Genomic DNA, 17,261 nt, shown 5'->3' with positions numbered 1-17,261 from the left:
GCAATTCTCCTGCCCCAGCCTCCTGAGTAGCTAGGACTACAGGCACAAGCTGCCACACCTGGCTTTTTTTTTTTTTTTTTTTTGGATTTTAGTAGAAATGGGATTTCACCATGTTCCCCAGGTTGGTCTCAAACTCCTGAGCTCAGGCAATCCGCCCACCTTGGCCTCCCAAAGTGCTAGGATTACAGGCGTGAGCCACCACTCCCAGTCTGTTCCTACCAAAACTTAAAAAAAAAAATTAGCCAGCCATGGTAGCTTGCACCTGTAGTCCCAGTTACTTGGGAGGCTGAGGTGGGAGGCTCACTTGAGCCCTGGGGCTTGAGGTTGCAGTGAGCTATGATATTACCACTGCATTCCAGCCCGGGTGACAGTAAGACCCTGTCTCAAAAACAGAAAAAAGAAAAAAATTTCACTTGCAATAGCAGCAAAAATAATAAAATGTTTAGGAATAAACATAACAAAAGAAGAGCAGGGCTGACTTACACTCTTAAAACTACAAAATGTTGAAAGGAATTGAAGATCAGATCTTACGATTGTCAAGATGACAATTCTCCCCTAATTCACTAATTGCAGATTCAATGAAATTCTTTTTTTTTTTTTCTGGTGTGTATGAGATACTTGATTGTGATTAGAAATCATTTCCAGTACTTGCTTCTATGCCTGTTGCCCCATGTCCCAGGTAGGGGGCTTGGATGCAGGACAGGGTGTGGTACTGCCCGGGGGTGGGTCCCAAACAGATGGACAGACTAGACGTCCCCTCCCTCCCAATGCCAGGGAGGCCGCTAAGGAGGACCACAAGTTCCATAATAAAATAAAGCTTTCATTATGCTCACAGGGGAGGGTGGCTCATTCCTTGTGGGCGGCTGCTTTCCTCACGGCAGCCAGGATGTTGCTCAGCTTCTTTTGCTTCCTGTTGGCACAGATGTGTGTCCCTACCCTTTTCTTGACGAACTTGAGGGCCCAATTGTCCTTAGAAACCTCAAGCAACTCCATGGCATGCCACTTGTTTGGGGTAAAGCCATACCCCTCTCAGGCCAGGTCCACACAAATTCAGTGTGCTTGATGAGGTGCCCATCGTGGTAGCGACTGAGCCTGGGCTTTCTCCTTACCCTGTCATTACCTGGGCCCTTGCTGAGACCCTAGTCATGGGGTGGCACAGAACCGTGGCTGCTACTTTAAAATCTCGATGAAAGTCTTTTAAGAATCCTAGCTGGTTTCTTTATAGAAATTGACAAGCTAATTGTAAAGTTTATATAGAAGTTCAATGGGTGCAGAATAGACAAAACAACCTTGTAAAAGAAGGGCAAAGTTGGAGGACTCGCTTTTCCTGATTTCAAAACATTATTGCAAAGCAGCAGTAACTAAGACAGTGTGGTAGTAGCATAAGGATAAGCAGAGAGATCAATGGAATAGAAGTGAGAGTTCAGAAATAAACTCATGTGTCTATGGGAAACTGATTTTGACAAGGATGTCAAGAACATCCAACGAGGAAACACTAGGTTCAACTAATGGCAAAGGGACACCTGGATATCCATATGCAGATGCATGAAGTTGGACCCTTACCTCAAATCATATACAAAAATTAATTCCACATTAATTGATTACCTAAATGTAAGAACCAAAACCATAAAGCTTAGAAGAAAACACAGGAATTAATCTTTGTGGCCTCTGATTTAGCAGTGGATTATTAGATATGACTCCAAAAGCCTGAGCAACAAAATAAATAATAAAATAATAATAAACTGGACTTCAACAAAATTAAAAGCTTTTGTGCATCAAAAGGCATTACCAAATAAAGTGAAAAGACAACCTACAAAATGGGAGAAAGTGTTGCAAAGTATATGCATGGTAATGGTTTACTACCCAGAGTATATATAGGATTCTTACAACTCAGCAACAAAAAGGCAAACAAATCAAGTAAAAAAAGGGGAAAAGGGCTTTAACAGTCATTTCTCCAAAGGTACACAAATACCTGAAAGTACATGAAAAGATGCTTAATATTATTATTCACTAGTAAAATGCCAAAAACAAACAGCCAAATTAAAACCTGGGCAAAGAACTTGACTAAACATTGCCACAAAGAAATTATAGAAATGGCTAGCAAACATAAGAAAAGATGGTCAAAATCATTGGCCATTAAGGTAATGCAAACCAAAACACAAGGAGAGCCTGGGGGCAGTGGCTCACGTGTGTAATCCCAGCACTTTGGGAGGCCAAGGCGGGCAGATCATTTGAGGTCAGGAGTTCGAGACCAACCTGGCCAACATAGTGAAACCCTGTATTTACTAAAAATACAAAAATTAGTCGGGCCTGGTGGTGGGTGCCTATAATCCCAGCTACTTGGGAGGCTGAGGCAGGAGAATTGCTTGAATGTGGGAAGCAGAGATTGCAGTGAACCGAGATTGAGAGATTGCACCACTGTACTCCAGCCTGGGCAACAAAGCGAGACATTTTCTTTTTTTTTTTCTGAGACGGAGTCTGGCTCTGTCGCCCGGGCTGGAGTGCAGTGGCCGGATCTCAGCTCACTGCAAGCTCCGCCTCCCGGGTTTACGCCATTCTCCTGCCTCAGCCTCCCGAGTAGCTGGGACTACAGGCGCCCGCCACCTCGCCCAGCTAGTTTTTTGTATTTTTTAGTGGAGACGGGGTTTCACCGTGTTAGCAAGGATGGTCTCGATCTCCTGACCTCGTGATCCGCCCGTCTCGGCCTCCCAAAGTGCTGGGATTACAGGCTTGAGCCACCGCACCCGGCAAAGGGAGACATTTTCAAACATTGTGTCAATGTTTGAAACAGCTAGCTGTCTAAAAAAAAAAAAAGAAAGAAAGAAAAGCCACAATGAGATACCACTTACCACTTCACATTCACGAGTATAGTGCTAATCAACAACAACAACAAAATATAAACAAGTGTTGGCAAGAAGGTGGAGAAGGAGTATCCCTCATAAATTGTTGGTGGGGATGTGATATGGTACAGCCACTGTGGAAAACAGTTTGGCAGTTTGTCAAAAAGTTAAATATATAATTAATTTTATCATATAATCCAATAATTGTACTCCTCATTATATACCCAAAATAATAGGAAAGGCATATCCAAACAAAATTTTGTACCAAAATGTTCATATCAACACTATACACTATAGCTAAAACATGGAAATGATTCAAGTGTCCACTAGTGGATAAATGAATACACAAAATGTGGTATACACATACAATGGAATATTATTTAGTCACAGAAAGTAATGACATCTGATACATGTTACAACATAGATAAACCTTGACAGCATTATGCTAAGTAAGATAAGCTAGACACAAAAGGACACATATTGTATGATTCCACTTATGCTGAATATCTGTAACAGGCAAATTCAGTGAGACAGTAAGTAGATTAAAGGTTAATAGGGTTTAGGGGGAGAGGAGACAGGGAGTTATTGCATAATGGGTACAGAGTTTCTGTTTAGGATGATGAACAACATTGTAAATAGTAACAATGGTTGCACAATATTGTGAATGCAATTAATACCACTGTATTTATTATACACTTAAAAATGGCCAAAATAGCAACTTTTATTTTAAACAGTAGTCTATAAGGTTTTTTCTATTAATTTTTTTTAACGTTTTTGCTAAAAACTAAGACACAAACACACACATTAACCTCGGCCTACACAGAGTCAAGCTCATCAACATCGTTGTGTACCACCTCCACATCTCGTCCACTGTAAGGTCTTCAGGGGCCATTAACAAGCATGGAGCTGTCATCTTCATGGTAACAATGCCATCTTCTGGAATATACCCTAAAGGACATACCTGAGACTGTTTTATGGTTAACATTTTTTTTCTGTGTAAATGAAAGGAATACACTCTAAAATAACAATAAAACGTATAGTAGGCTGGACTGGGTGGCTCACACTTGTAATCCCAGCAGTTTGGGAGGCCAAGGAGGGTGGATCCCTTGAGTCCAGGAGCCCAAGACCAGCCTGGGTTACAAGGTGAAATCCCATCTCTAAAAAAATACAAAAATTAGCTGGGCATGGTGGCATCCACCTGTAGTCTCAGCTACTTGGGAGGCTGAGGTGGGAGGATCACTTAGGCCTGGGAGGCAGAGGTTGCAGTGAGCTGAGATTATGCTACTGCACTCTAGCCTGGGCAACAGAGTGCGACCCTGTCTCAAAAAAATAGAGTAAATGCATAAACCAGTAACATAGTCATGTATTACCATTATCGAGTATTATGTACAGTACATAATTGCATGTGCTGTGCTGTATACAACTTGCAGAGCAGTAGGTTTGTTTACACCAGCATCACCACAAACACTGAGTAATGCACGCACTATGATGTTCCAACAGCTATGATGTCACTGGGCATTAGGGAATTTTTTTTGTTTGTTTTTTTGAGATGGAGTTTCACTCTGTTGTCCAGGCTGGAGTGCAGTGGCGAAATCTCAGCTCACTGTAACCTCCACCTTCCGGGTTCAAGCAATTCTCCTGCCTCAGCCTCCTGAGTAGCTGGGACTACAGGCGCCCGCCACCACGCCCAGTTAATTTCTTTTGTATTTTAGTAGAAACAGAGTTTCATCACGTTGCCCAGGTTGGTCTCAAACTCCTGAGCTCGGGCAATCTGCCTGCCTCGGCCTCCCAAAGTGCTAGGACTATAGGCATGAGCCACCACACCCGGCAGGGCAATAGGGATTTTTCTGCTCCATTATAATCTAGTGGGACCACCCTTGTTTATACTCTTCAAGTTTAACCGAAACATTATTATGTGATGCATAACTATGTATATATTGCCAGAATTAAAATTAAGGCAAAAGATCACAAATCAATAACCTTGCTACACCTTAAGGAACTAGAGAAAGAAGAGCAAACTAAACCAAAGTGAGCAGAAGTTAGGAAATAAAAATTAGAGCATAGATAAACAAAATAAGGAATGGAAAAAATAGAAAATCAGTAAAACCAAGAGTGGGTTCTTTTAAAAGATCAACAAAATTGACAAACCTTTAGTCTGAGAAAAAAAAGAAAGTACAAATAACTAAAATCAGAAATGAAAGTACCAGCCTGAGCAACATAGACCCCTATCTCTATAATTTTTTTTGTTTATTTAGCCAGGCCTGGTGGCACACATCTGTGGTCCTAACTACTTGGGAGACTATGGCTGGAGGAGTGCTTGAGCCCAGGAGTTCAAGGCTGCACACCACTGCACTCCAGCCTGGGTGACAGAATGAGACCCTGGAAAACAACAAAAAGAGGAAAGAGAGAGAGAGAGGAAGGAAGGGAAGGAAAGAAAGGAAAGGAAGGAAGGGAAGGAGGGAGGGAGGGAGGGAGGCAAGGAAGGGAAGGAAAGGAAGGAAGGGAAGGATGGACGGAGGGAGGGAGGGAGGAAGGGAAGGAGCGAAGGAGAGAAGAGGGGAAGGAGGGAAGAAGGAAGGTTAAAGTGTAACATTACTACTGACCTTACAGAAATTAAAACGATTGAAAGAAACTATTTTGAACACTGTATGCCAAAAAATTAGATAATCTAGATGAAATAGACAAATTCCTAGGACACACTTATTGCCAAAACTGCCTCAACAACATATTTATAACAAGAGATTGAATCAATAATCAAAAATCTCACAACAAAAAAAAGTTCAAGACCAGATAGCTTCACTGGTGAATTCTACCAAATATTAAAAAGACTTAACACCAATCTTACTTCAACTCTTTCAAAAAATAGAAGAGGAGGAAACTCTTTGTGTGTGTGTGTATGTGTGTGTGTGTTTTGTTTTTCTTTTTTGAGACAGAGTCTTGCTCTGTCACACAGGCTGGAGTGCAATGGCACGATCTCGGCTCACTGCAACCTCCGCCTCCTGGGTTCAAACGATTCTCCTGCCTCAGCCTCCCAAGTAGCTGGGATTACAGGCGCCCAGCACCATGCCCAGCTAATTTTTGTATTTTTAGTAGAGATGGGGTTTCACTGTGTTGGTCAGGCTGGTCTCAAACTCCTGACCTCAGGTGATCCATCCTCCTCGGCCTCCCGAAGTGCTAGGATTACAGGCATGAGCCACCGCACCTGGCCTAAGGATACCACTTTTACGACTTCTATTTACTACTGTACCAGATGTTTTAGCCAGAGAAACTCGGCAAGAAAAATAAATAAAGGCATCAAATTTGGAAAGGAAGAAGTAAAACTGTATTTGCATATGATATGATTCTATAAATAGAAAATCTCATAGAATTCACACACACACAAAAAAAACTATTAGGAATAATAAGCAAATTAAGCAGTTTCAGACTACGAGATCAACACACACAAATTAGTTGTTTCTATGCAATAGCAATTTAAAATCCAGAAGGGAAATTAAGACAATAATTCCATTTACATGTTTTCAAAAAGAATAAAATCCCTTGGAATACAATTACCAAAGAGGTTAAAGCCTTATAAAATGAAAACTAGAAAACATTGCTGAAATAAATTAAAGAAGACCGAAATAAATGGAAAGACATCCCTTCAATGTTTATGCACTGGAAGACTTAATATTGACACAGAACAACTGTATAGGATTAGAGCCCAGAAATAACTCAAACATCTATAACCAATTGATTTTTGATAAGGAAGCCAAGATTATTCAATGGAAAAAAAGAAATCTCTTCAAAAATAATGCTGAGACAACTGGATAGCTAATGTGCAAAAAAAAAAGAAATGACATTGGACCCTTACCTCTCTCCGTACACAAAAATTAACTCAGAATAGATTAACAACCTAAATAATAGAGCTAAAGCTATGAAACTGTTAGAAGAAAACCTAGGGATTAATCTTCATGACCTCTGATTTGGCAATGAATTCTTAGATGTGACACGAAAAGCATGAGCAACAAAATTGATAAATTGGACTTCATAAAAATTAAAAACTTCGGGCCGGGCGCAGTGGCTCAAGCCTGTAATCCCAGCACTTTGGGAGGCCGAGACGGGCGGATCATGAGGTCAGGAGATCGAGACCATCCTGGCTAACCCGGTGAAACCCCGTCTCTACTAAAAAATACAAAAAACTAGCGAGGCATGGTGGTGGGCACCTGTAGCTATGTTGCCCAGGCTGGTCTCGATCTAGTTTTTAATAAGACAAGCAACTTGAATGGCCATTTCTCCACATAGGCTATACAAATGGCTAAAAAGCATGTGAAAAGATGTTCAACATCATTGATCATAAAGGAAACGCAAGTTAGGGCACAATGAGATATCACTGCACACTCACCATACTGCTATCATAATAAATTTTTTAAATAAAATAACAAGTGTTGGTGAGGATGTGGAAAAACAGAACTCTCATACCTTGCTATTGGGAATGTAAAATGGTGCAACTACTCTGGAAACAGCTAGCAGTTCCTCAAAAAGTTAAACATATAATTACCATATGACCCATCAATTCTACTTGTTAGTATATACTCAAGAGAAATGAAAACATGTATCTACACACAAACTTGCACACAAATGTTTATGGCAGCAGTATTCATAATAACCAAAACGTGAAAATAACCCAAATGTTCATCAACAGACGATGGATAAATAAATTGTGAAATGTACATTTAATGGAATATTATTCAGCAAAGAGAAAAAAAAAAACCTGAATACTGATATATGCCACAACTTGGATGAACCTTAAACTAATGCTAAGTAAAAGAAGTCAGGGCTGGGCGCGGTGGCTCAAGCCTGTAATCCCGGCACTTTGGGAGGCTGAGACGGGCGGATCATGAGGTCAGGAGATCGAGACCATCCTGGCTAACATGGTGAAACCCTGTCGCTACCAAAAATACAAAAATTAGCTGAGTGTGGTGATGGGCACCTGTAATCCCAACTACTTGGAAGGCTGAGGCAGGAAAATCGCTTGAACCCGTGAGGTGGAGGTTGCAGTGAGCCAAGATCACATCACTTCTCTCCAGCCTGGGCGATAGAGTGACTCTGTCTCAAAAAAAATAAAAATAAAATAAAATAAGCCAAATGCTAAAAGTCACATGTTGTTATTGTTTGCTTTCTTTTATATAATATATCCAGAATAGGCAAATTCATAAAGACAGAAAGCTGCTTAGTGGTCACCTGGGGAGGGGAGAGGGAGGAATGGGAAGTGATTACTTAATGGGTACGGCATGTGTTTGGGGCATGATGGAAAAGTTTTGAAACTAGAAAGAAGTGATGGTTGCACAACAGTGTGAATACAGTAAATATCACTGAATCATACCTTTTTTTTGAAACAGAATTTCACTCTTGTTGCCCAGGCTGGAGTGCAATGGCAATATCTCGGCTCACTGCAACCTCTGCCTCCCGGGTTTAAGTGATTCTCCTACCTCAGCCTCCCAAGTAACTGGATTATAGGCATGCACCACCACACCTGGCTAATTTTTGTATTATTAGGTAGAGACGGAGTTTCACCATGTGGCCAAATTAGTCTTGAATTCCTGACCTCAGGTGATCTGCCCACCTTGGCCTCTCAAAGTGCTGGGATTACAGGCATGAGCCATCATGCATGGCCATTTTTCTTTTCTTTCTTTCTTTTTTTTGGGGGGGGGGGTGGTGTGTGAGAGAGAGAGACAGACAGACAGACAGTTTTGCTCTATCGCAGAGGCTGGAGTGCAGTGGTACGATGTTGGCTCACTGTAACCTCCACCTCCCGGGTTCAAGTGATTCTCCTGCCTCAGCCTCCCAAGTAGCTGGGATTATAGGTGCATGCCACCACGCCTGGCTAATTTTTTGTATTTTTATAGAGACGGGGTTTGGCCATGTTGGTTAGACTGGTCTCAAACTCCTCATGTCAGGTGATCCACCTGCCTCAGCCTCTGAAAGTGCTGGGATTACAGGTGTGAGCCACCACTCCTGGTTACACTTTAAAATGACTAATTATATGTAACATGAATTTCACCTCAATTAAGAAATTCAAACAGAGGAAATGAAACTGTCAACAGTTACAAACTCCTCTAAGTACTATAAGTGGGATGTACAGGGAGGTGTTGAGGCCTCGCAAATGCCTGGCTCGACTGGACAGCAGTGAGGTCATCACAGAGGCGACATAGGAGCTGGGTTTTGAGGGATATGTAGGAATTCAGGAGATTGCAAGTGCAGAAAGTGAGAGAAAAGGGGTTCTTTTTAAAAAGGAAGAAAAGGAATGAGTGACGTTTCCATGCAGAGGGAACAGAATAGGCAATGCCTTGGAGTCGTGAGTAAGCAATTCTCATATTGAGTACTAGAAAAGTTGGAGACCTAGTGTATTTGGATAATAAAAATAGTAGGAAAGGAAGGTAGAAGCCACATGATGAGGTGTTTGGCAGTCCATGTTGATGCCTTTGGACAAGTAATTAAGCAGAATTTATTTATTGGGGGAATACATGGGCAACATCTTGTTGACTAAATTAAACTTCTATATGTTGACCATATTTTACTGTATTCAGTTAAAAATATTCATGAATATACTGCTTAGCATGTGCCAGGCACTGTCTTAATGCTTATTATTAACTCACTTAATCTCATCAACAGTTGTTCTCAAAGTCTAGACTCCATTGGAATCTCCTAGAAGTCTTAAAACACAGAAACCAGAGTTTCTGATTCAACAGGTATGGTGAGGCCTGGAATTTGCCTTTTAATTCAATTATCAGGAGATGCTGAGACTGTTGGCACAGGGAATACACTTTGAGAAACACTGCTTTATGTCATCCTTATATGGAAGGCAGCATTATTTTACCATAGATCCAAGATTGTGCCACTGCACTCCAGCCTGGGTGACAGAATGAGATTCTGTCTCAAAAAAAGAAATGGAATAAAGCTGACATGAATGGGGTCAAAACAATGGTCTTAGAGCAGTACTCTGAGATGTTGAGGTGGACCAAAGGAGCCCCTGCTGTTGTCCCAACACGAAGGGCCGTGGACAAATATGATTTATCCAACTTTGTTTGAAGGAATTCAAGAAACTTTACCTTGAATCACCTGGGGCAATAGTCCCAAAACCAAATCAGTATAAGGATTGATGACAAATGGGTCAGGTTCCTTTGGTTCACAACCACCACCTACCCACACCCCCACTGCCATTGTAGACACAAGGCCTTATGCACATCAGTGAGAAAAACTGTCAGGGTGGAAAAGGGACATTTCTAGGACTCCTTAACATAGGAGCCACATACACTATAGTACCCTGCTAGTGAGTCCTCACTAAGACCACAATTAGAACAAAAGTGTATAGAAATCAAGGGCGGATGGGATTAAGGGATAAAAATAGAGTGTTTCAATGGGATTTATGTGAAGTGGCTGTAGCTCCTATACATGGATGTTTTAAGAGAATGAACATTATGTCTTAACGGGGCACACTTTCTCTACCTAGTATTTATGAAATGAAAATCTGTTGGTGAAGTCCTAGTGGAAACTTCAGTCAGGGATGCAAGGGTTGATGAAACTAAGTTGAAAAAAAGTTTGGATTAAAATTCATATGTTGGAACCGTTTTTATGTGAATAGCATTTCTTTTCATTGAATGTAGTATGGGGATATTGTGGTATTGAACGTATATGGGGATATTGTATCTGACTGGGGAACATTTCCCCTCCCTAGTATTGTAAACAGAAGGCACATAAATTCGCACTTTGGGGCTGGGCCCAGTGGTTCACACCTGTAATCCCAGCACTTTGGGAGGCTGAGGCAAGTGGATCATGAGGTCAGGAGCTTGAGATCAGGCTGGTCAAAACTGTGAAACCCTGTCTCTACTAAAAAAACAAAAATTAGCTGGGCACAGTGGTGGGCGCCTGTCACCCCCCTACTCAGGAGTCTGAGGCAGGAGGATCACTTGAATCCGGGAGGCAGAGGTTGCAGTGAGCCAAGATCGCACCACTGCACTTCAGCCTGGGTGGCAGAGTGAGACTTCATCTAAAAAAAAAAAAAAAAAAAAAAAAATTCACCCTATGGGCAATATTAATTGAATGTGCTAAAATGGGAACAAATAAGATGGCCCAAGTCACACAGATTGTTAATTTCAAACAGTATAAAATAGAAGCTGAAGTGTCAGTAGGGACAAATTCTGTGTACAATAGCCCTGTGTGAAGTATAGGCTGGAGCATATGGCAAAAGTCTGTGAGTGCCACCTAGCAATAACTGCTAGGACTTTGGACCAGAGAATTCCCATTTGCAGGGAAATTACTTATTTGCTATCAGACATTAAGTAAAACTTCCACTATAACTGAAAGATACAAAATAATCTTAGACATAGAATACCCATAACATTTTGGATGATGCTGGGGAAACCATTCAGTGGGGAGAGAAGTGCCCGGAAGAGCTCCATAACAAAATAGAAGTTGTTTGTGACAGAACATACTACTGGGGGAATGCCAGGAGATACTCACCATATGTCCAAGCAGATGGACTTTTCCCCCTAGAATTGACTTTTGAACCACCTGAGGAACTGCCAGATTATTTTATTTTATTTTATTTTATTTTATTTTATTTATTTTATTTTATTTTATTTTATTTGAGATGGAGCCTCGCTCTGTCACCCAGGCTGGAGTGCAGTGGGGCAATCTCGGCTCACTGTAACCTCCACCTCCCAGGTTCCAGCGATTCTCCTGCCTCAGCCTCCCGAGTAGCTGGGATTACATGCGTGAACCACCATGACCGGCTAATTTTTATATTTTTAGTAGAGATGGGGTTTCCCCATGTTGACCAGGTTGGTCTCAAACTACTGACCTCAGGTGATCTGCCCTCTTCGGCCTCCCGAAGTGCTGGGATTACAAGTTTCAGCCACCGCGCCTGGCTGGAGCTGTCAGATTCTATTGCCACCTGGAGAGTGTCCTATAAACAGCAAAGAGCTTCTTGATTCATAATCACAGTTCCAAGGTGAATGTATGGCATCTTGTTTGGAAGGCTAAGAAGATAAAAACAACTTAGCTTATAGGCTAAATTGCATTCTGTTTGCCACTACATTTGGGTTTTTACTGACTCATGGGTGGTGGATACCGACGTGGTCATATGGTCAGGCTGAAGAACAATAGAAAGCTGGCCTCTTAAAGGGATTCCCCTAAGAAAATCACTGTGGAAATTTGAGGGATAGATTAAAGTAGGACATACTGATGCCCAATAGAAGAACCAGTTCCCTGGATTGGAAGGTGATTGGCACCAGTGAGGGAATTTCCTAGTGTACTCACTTGAGGTAGCCACCTGGGTCCATGAAATGAGTGGACCTACGAATACTGTGGCAATGTAGAGATCTAGACATATTCCTCTTGCACCCTCTGAAGTACAAAATGCCAACAAGAACTGTTTTGTTTGCCAGCAAGAGAGACAGAGAATGCAGGTGGTCCTGGGGCACATTCCCCAGTTGGAAGGCCTCACACATAGCTGGTAGATAGATTACATTGAACCAATGCTGGCAGCCCTGGGGGGCTACAAATGGGTTCTGACAGGAATAGACACTTACTTTGGCTTTTTTGTTTTTTGTGTGTGTTTTGTTTTTGAGATGGAGTCTTGGTCTGTCACCCAGGCTGGAGTGCAGTCATGTGATCTCAGCTCACTGCTACCTCCTCCTCCTGGGTTCAAGCGATTCTCCTGTCTCAGCCTCCCGAGTAACTGGGGTTACAGTCACCCACCACCACACCTGAGTAATTCTTTTGTAGTTTTAATAGAGACTGGGTTTCACCATGTTGACCAGGCTGGTATCAAACTTTTGACTTCAGGTGATCCGTCTGCCTCGGCCTCCCAAAGTGCTGGGATTACGGGCGTGAGCCACTGCACCTGGCCAGGAATAGACACTTACTTTGGACTGGGTTTTGCACACCCAGTGGTAGATACAAATGCTGAAAATACTACTAAATTATTGGAACAAAAGATACTATACTAATTTGGGCCACCAAGTTACATTTCACCAAACCAGGAGTCACACTTTACAGTCCATGATGTCCAACAGGGGACAAAGAGATATCACATCAACCAGACATATCACATTGCATTGTCATCCTCAGAGTAGTAATTTAATAGAGAATTGGAATGAGCAATTGAAACATTCATTGTCTAAAATGAGGTGGGTGAGGGTGCAGTGGCTCATGCCTATAATCCCAGCACTTTGGGAGGATGAGGCGGGGTGATCACTTTAGCGCAAGAGTTCAAAGCTGCAGTGAGGTATCATGTCACTGCACTCCAGCCTGGGCAGCAAAACAAGACCCTGTCTCTAAAAAAACAAATAAAATAAGAAAATAAGACTTAAAAATCAAATAAAATGGGGGAGGGGATAAATTTATGAAGCACTTGTTTAAATGTTTTCATGAGGGTATGCCCACATGCACCATGAGGGGCCAAGGGAGAAACCCCAGTGGAGAGATTCCTCCATTTTTCTAGGCAATCTAGGGAAAAGGGGTTGAGGGAGAGTGCTGGTATGACTATACGATTCTTGCCCACATCACCTCAACCTTCTTTTTTGTCATCTGATGCAGAGGTTCCAGGGCTAGAGATACATCTGCAGGTGCCAGAAGCATAGCTAATTCCTAGGCAAGACATTGTAACTATACCTTTAAATCTTTATTTCAGTATTTCTAAGGACCCTATGGGTTAAGTCATGCCCTCAACCCATCTGGAAAAATTTGAGTTGACAGTAAATGCTGCTGTATTGTCCAATGGCTAAGATAGCCCATTAGTCCTGTATCTATATAGCCCTAACCTATATAAATTGGAGTGGGCTGAAGGGGAGGCACTTGTTAAACTACTGTTGTTGCCAGCAATGTGGACTAGCACAATGGCCTCTCCTAATGTCCCTTCCAAAGGTGGAAAAGTTTGGGTATAAATGAGAGAAGGAAGAATAATAGCGGAGGGTATGGAATGAATAACCCAATTAGGGAAATCCAATATTATGCTAACACTTTGAAAGAGGCCCAGAGCAAGGGATGATATGGTTATACCAGATGTCTGAAAGGAAGAAGCCATATTTTGCTGAGACCACACCTGCTTTTGAAACTTAACAAGATTGAATGGAAGCCTGCACACCTGGATGGCCTTTCTGTGGGAGACATTTTGGTCATAGAATATGATAACAAACTGATTACTCTTTTTTTTTTTTTTTTTGAGACGGAGTCTTGCTCTGCCGCCCAGGCTGGAGTGCAGTGGCCGGATCTCAGCTCACTGCAAGCTCCGCCTCCCGGGTTCACGCCGTTCTCCTGTCTCAGCCTCCCGAGTAGCTGGGACTACAGGCGCCCGCCTCGTCGCCCGGCTAGTTTTTTTGTATTTTTTAGTAGAGACGGGGTTTCACCGTATTAGCCAGGATGGTCTCGATCTCCTGACCTCATGATCCGCCCGTCTCGGCCTCCCAAAGTGCTGGGATTACAGGCTTGAGCCACCGCACCCGGCCGAAACTGATTACTCTTATATTTCATATTACATCTACTCAATTTGATATAATACAGTCATTGTTGGTAAGATTACAATACTGTACTGAAACTGATAGCCAAATGTATTGCAAGATTGGATTTAAGACCTTCTATCCTTACCCCACACTGACTTCTCCAAATATTAGGTATATTCATGTTGGTGCTATTGCTGTATCTGTTATATAAATGCTACACCAAATGTGGATGATCAGACAGGTATGATCCTTTTGCAGAAAAGGCTAGGGGGTGACCTGTGATATAATAAAGAATATGTCTGGTCTTCATCACCAGTTCCTGGCACAGAGCTTCAAAAATCTTTAGAATTATAGGAGCCTGTTATGCTAATGAGTTGTGCAAGGCAGGTTTACTATGCACTGGTTACCAACTTATCTGAGGCTGTTGAGACAGAGCACCCCCACACAAATTATGTGAAGTAGATTTATTACTTACAGAAAGGCAGCAAAGAACAGCAGAAGCCTAAGATTCATGTTGAGCTGGTCTTCCAAGGCTCAGGAAAGTTACCAAGATGGTTGAAGCCTTGTCTGCACATACTTCACTTGCACCACAGCTGAGGGACCCTGGATAGCAGCCCACCCTAGGCTTTATACCCCAGGGGTAACATGACATGCTGGGCTAAAGTGTTGAATGACATCCTGTTTCTAGGGGGGACTGGAACAGAGCCCAGGCTGTTCCAGTCAGTCACTCCTTATCACTGGATGTTGTATTCACAGAATATTCTAGTTATTTTTGAGAACTATAAGCAAAAAAGAGAGAACTGGGTCAGTTCAAGGCCACCAGAATAACTATTCTGCAAGGTGATTCTTGGTAGGGCCTCTAGATGACTATGAGATGGAGAAGGCCATCCATGTGACTAGAAGGTTGGAATTCTTAGTCTCTCCCCCTGACTTCAGGGAGGGGAATGGGGCTGGAGTTCAATCATGTGGCCAGTGATTTACTCCATTACGCCTGCATAATTGAACATGAATTCGATCATGTGGCCAGTGATTTACTCTATTACGCCTGCGTAATGAAACCTTAATGAAAACTCTGGACAATGAATCTCAGGGAGTTTTCCGATTAGTGAAGACACTGATATACCAAGAGGGTGATGAACCCTGACTCCACAGGGACAGAAGCGCCTGCAACCTAAGACCTTTCCAAACCTTTCCCTTTATTCTTCTTCATATGACTATTCATTTGTGTCCTTCATAATAAAAAGGTAATAGTAAGTAAGCACTTTTTTGAGTTCTGTGAGTCATTCAAGTGAATTACTGAATCTGGGGTGGTGTCATGGGAAACCCCTGAATTTGTAGCCAAGTCAGACAATCGTGTGAGTAGCCTGGCAATCCCACTCGCAGCTGGCATTTGAATTGAGGGCAGTCTTGTTGGGGACCTTGTATTTTAACTCATGGGACCTGACACTAACTCCAAGTAGTTAGTGTCAGAGTTGAATTGAATCATAGGACACTCCGCTGGTGTCAGAGAATTAGTGTCAGACACAGTAAGTGTAGCCCTTACTTGAGTTCTGCGAGCTGTTCTAGTGAATTGTCAAGCCTGAAGGAGTAGTGGAACACCAAAACCTGTAGACAGCTGGAGTAAGGAAGGCCTGGGGACCCCTTAACTTGAGACTGATCTCAGAAGTGAGTGCAGTCTCATGGAGGACAATGCCCTTCATGGGGAAACTTGGCCGAAAGCCAGGCGGTTGGTGACAGAACTCTATTATGAAACATTATCCACAGTAGAAAGGGAAGAAGTACTGAGACATTCTACAACATAGATGAACACTGAAAATATAATGCTAGCGCGGTGGCTCAAGCCTGTAATCCCAGCACTTTGGGAGGCCGAGACGGGCGGATCATGAGGTCAGGAGATTGAGACCATCCTGGCTAATACGGTGAAACCCCGTCTCTACTAAAAAAATTAAAAAAAAATTAGCCGGGCGCGGTGGCGGGCGCCTGTAGTCCCAGCTACTCCGGAGGCTGAGGCAGGAGAATGGCGGGAACCCGGGAGGCGGAGCTTGCAGTGAGCTGAGATCCGGCCACTGCACTCCAGCCTGGGTGACAGAGCGAGACTCCGTCTCAAAAATAAATAAATAAATAAATAAATAAATAAATAAAATATAATGCTAAATGGAAACAAACAGACACAAAAGGCCACAGAGTATATAATTTTATTTCTATGAAATGTCCAGAATTGGCTAATCTGTAAAGGCAGAAAATAGATGAGTAGTTACTTAGGGTTGGGGGGTGCAGTGGGTTTGGGTTAGGGAGGTAATAGCTAAAGGGAACCACATTTCCTTATGAAGTGATGGAAACGTTCTAAAATTAACTGGTATACTGAACTAGTTATGGATAAAATACCAGGATGTCTGAGATTTGCTTCCAAATAATCCGCTGGGGATGGGAGGAGAACAAAAGAAGTAAGACTGGCCAGAATTTTGTAATTTCTGAAGCTGGGTACCTGGGGGTTCGTTATACCATTCTCTCCAGTGTTTGAAAGTTTTCATAAAAGGAAAAAAGGAAAAAAATAAAAGAATCTTAGGCAGTGTTCTCTCACAAGAGAAGGGAATGTAGTTTACGAGGTCCAGAGCCACCCCTCCCTAGCCCTCAGATGAGATTCATGAATTATTGAGGGAAAGCTGAGAGGCATAGAGGCCGTGGACTGTGGAGAGGTGGTGAGCGCAGTGGCCCTCATGGTCTCTCCCAACCTACATGCCATGCTGACTGTGGTGGTAGAAGTGGAGTCAGGGAGGGGATCAGGTAAGAAGCCCTCCACATTTCAGAGGAAGTGTAGTACAGGAGAGTCTCTTGGAAGAGGGGGAGGGTTAGGCCAGCTTAGGTTGGAAAACTGAGGCAAAGGTTGAGGGCAGGACTCAGGAATCCCAGAGCCAGTTTTCCTCATGAAAGCTGATATGCA

This window comes from Rhinopithecus roxellana, chromosome 3, assembly GCF_007565055.1.
Source record: "Rhinopithecus roxellana isolate Shanxi Qingling chromosome 3, ASM756505v1, whole genome shotgun sequence".
NCBI lineage: Eukaryota > Metazoa > Chordata > Mammalia > Primates > Cercopithecidae > Rhinopithecus > Rhinopithecus roxellana.
Note: the sequence above shows the minus strand (reverse complement) of the source record.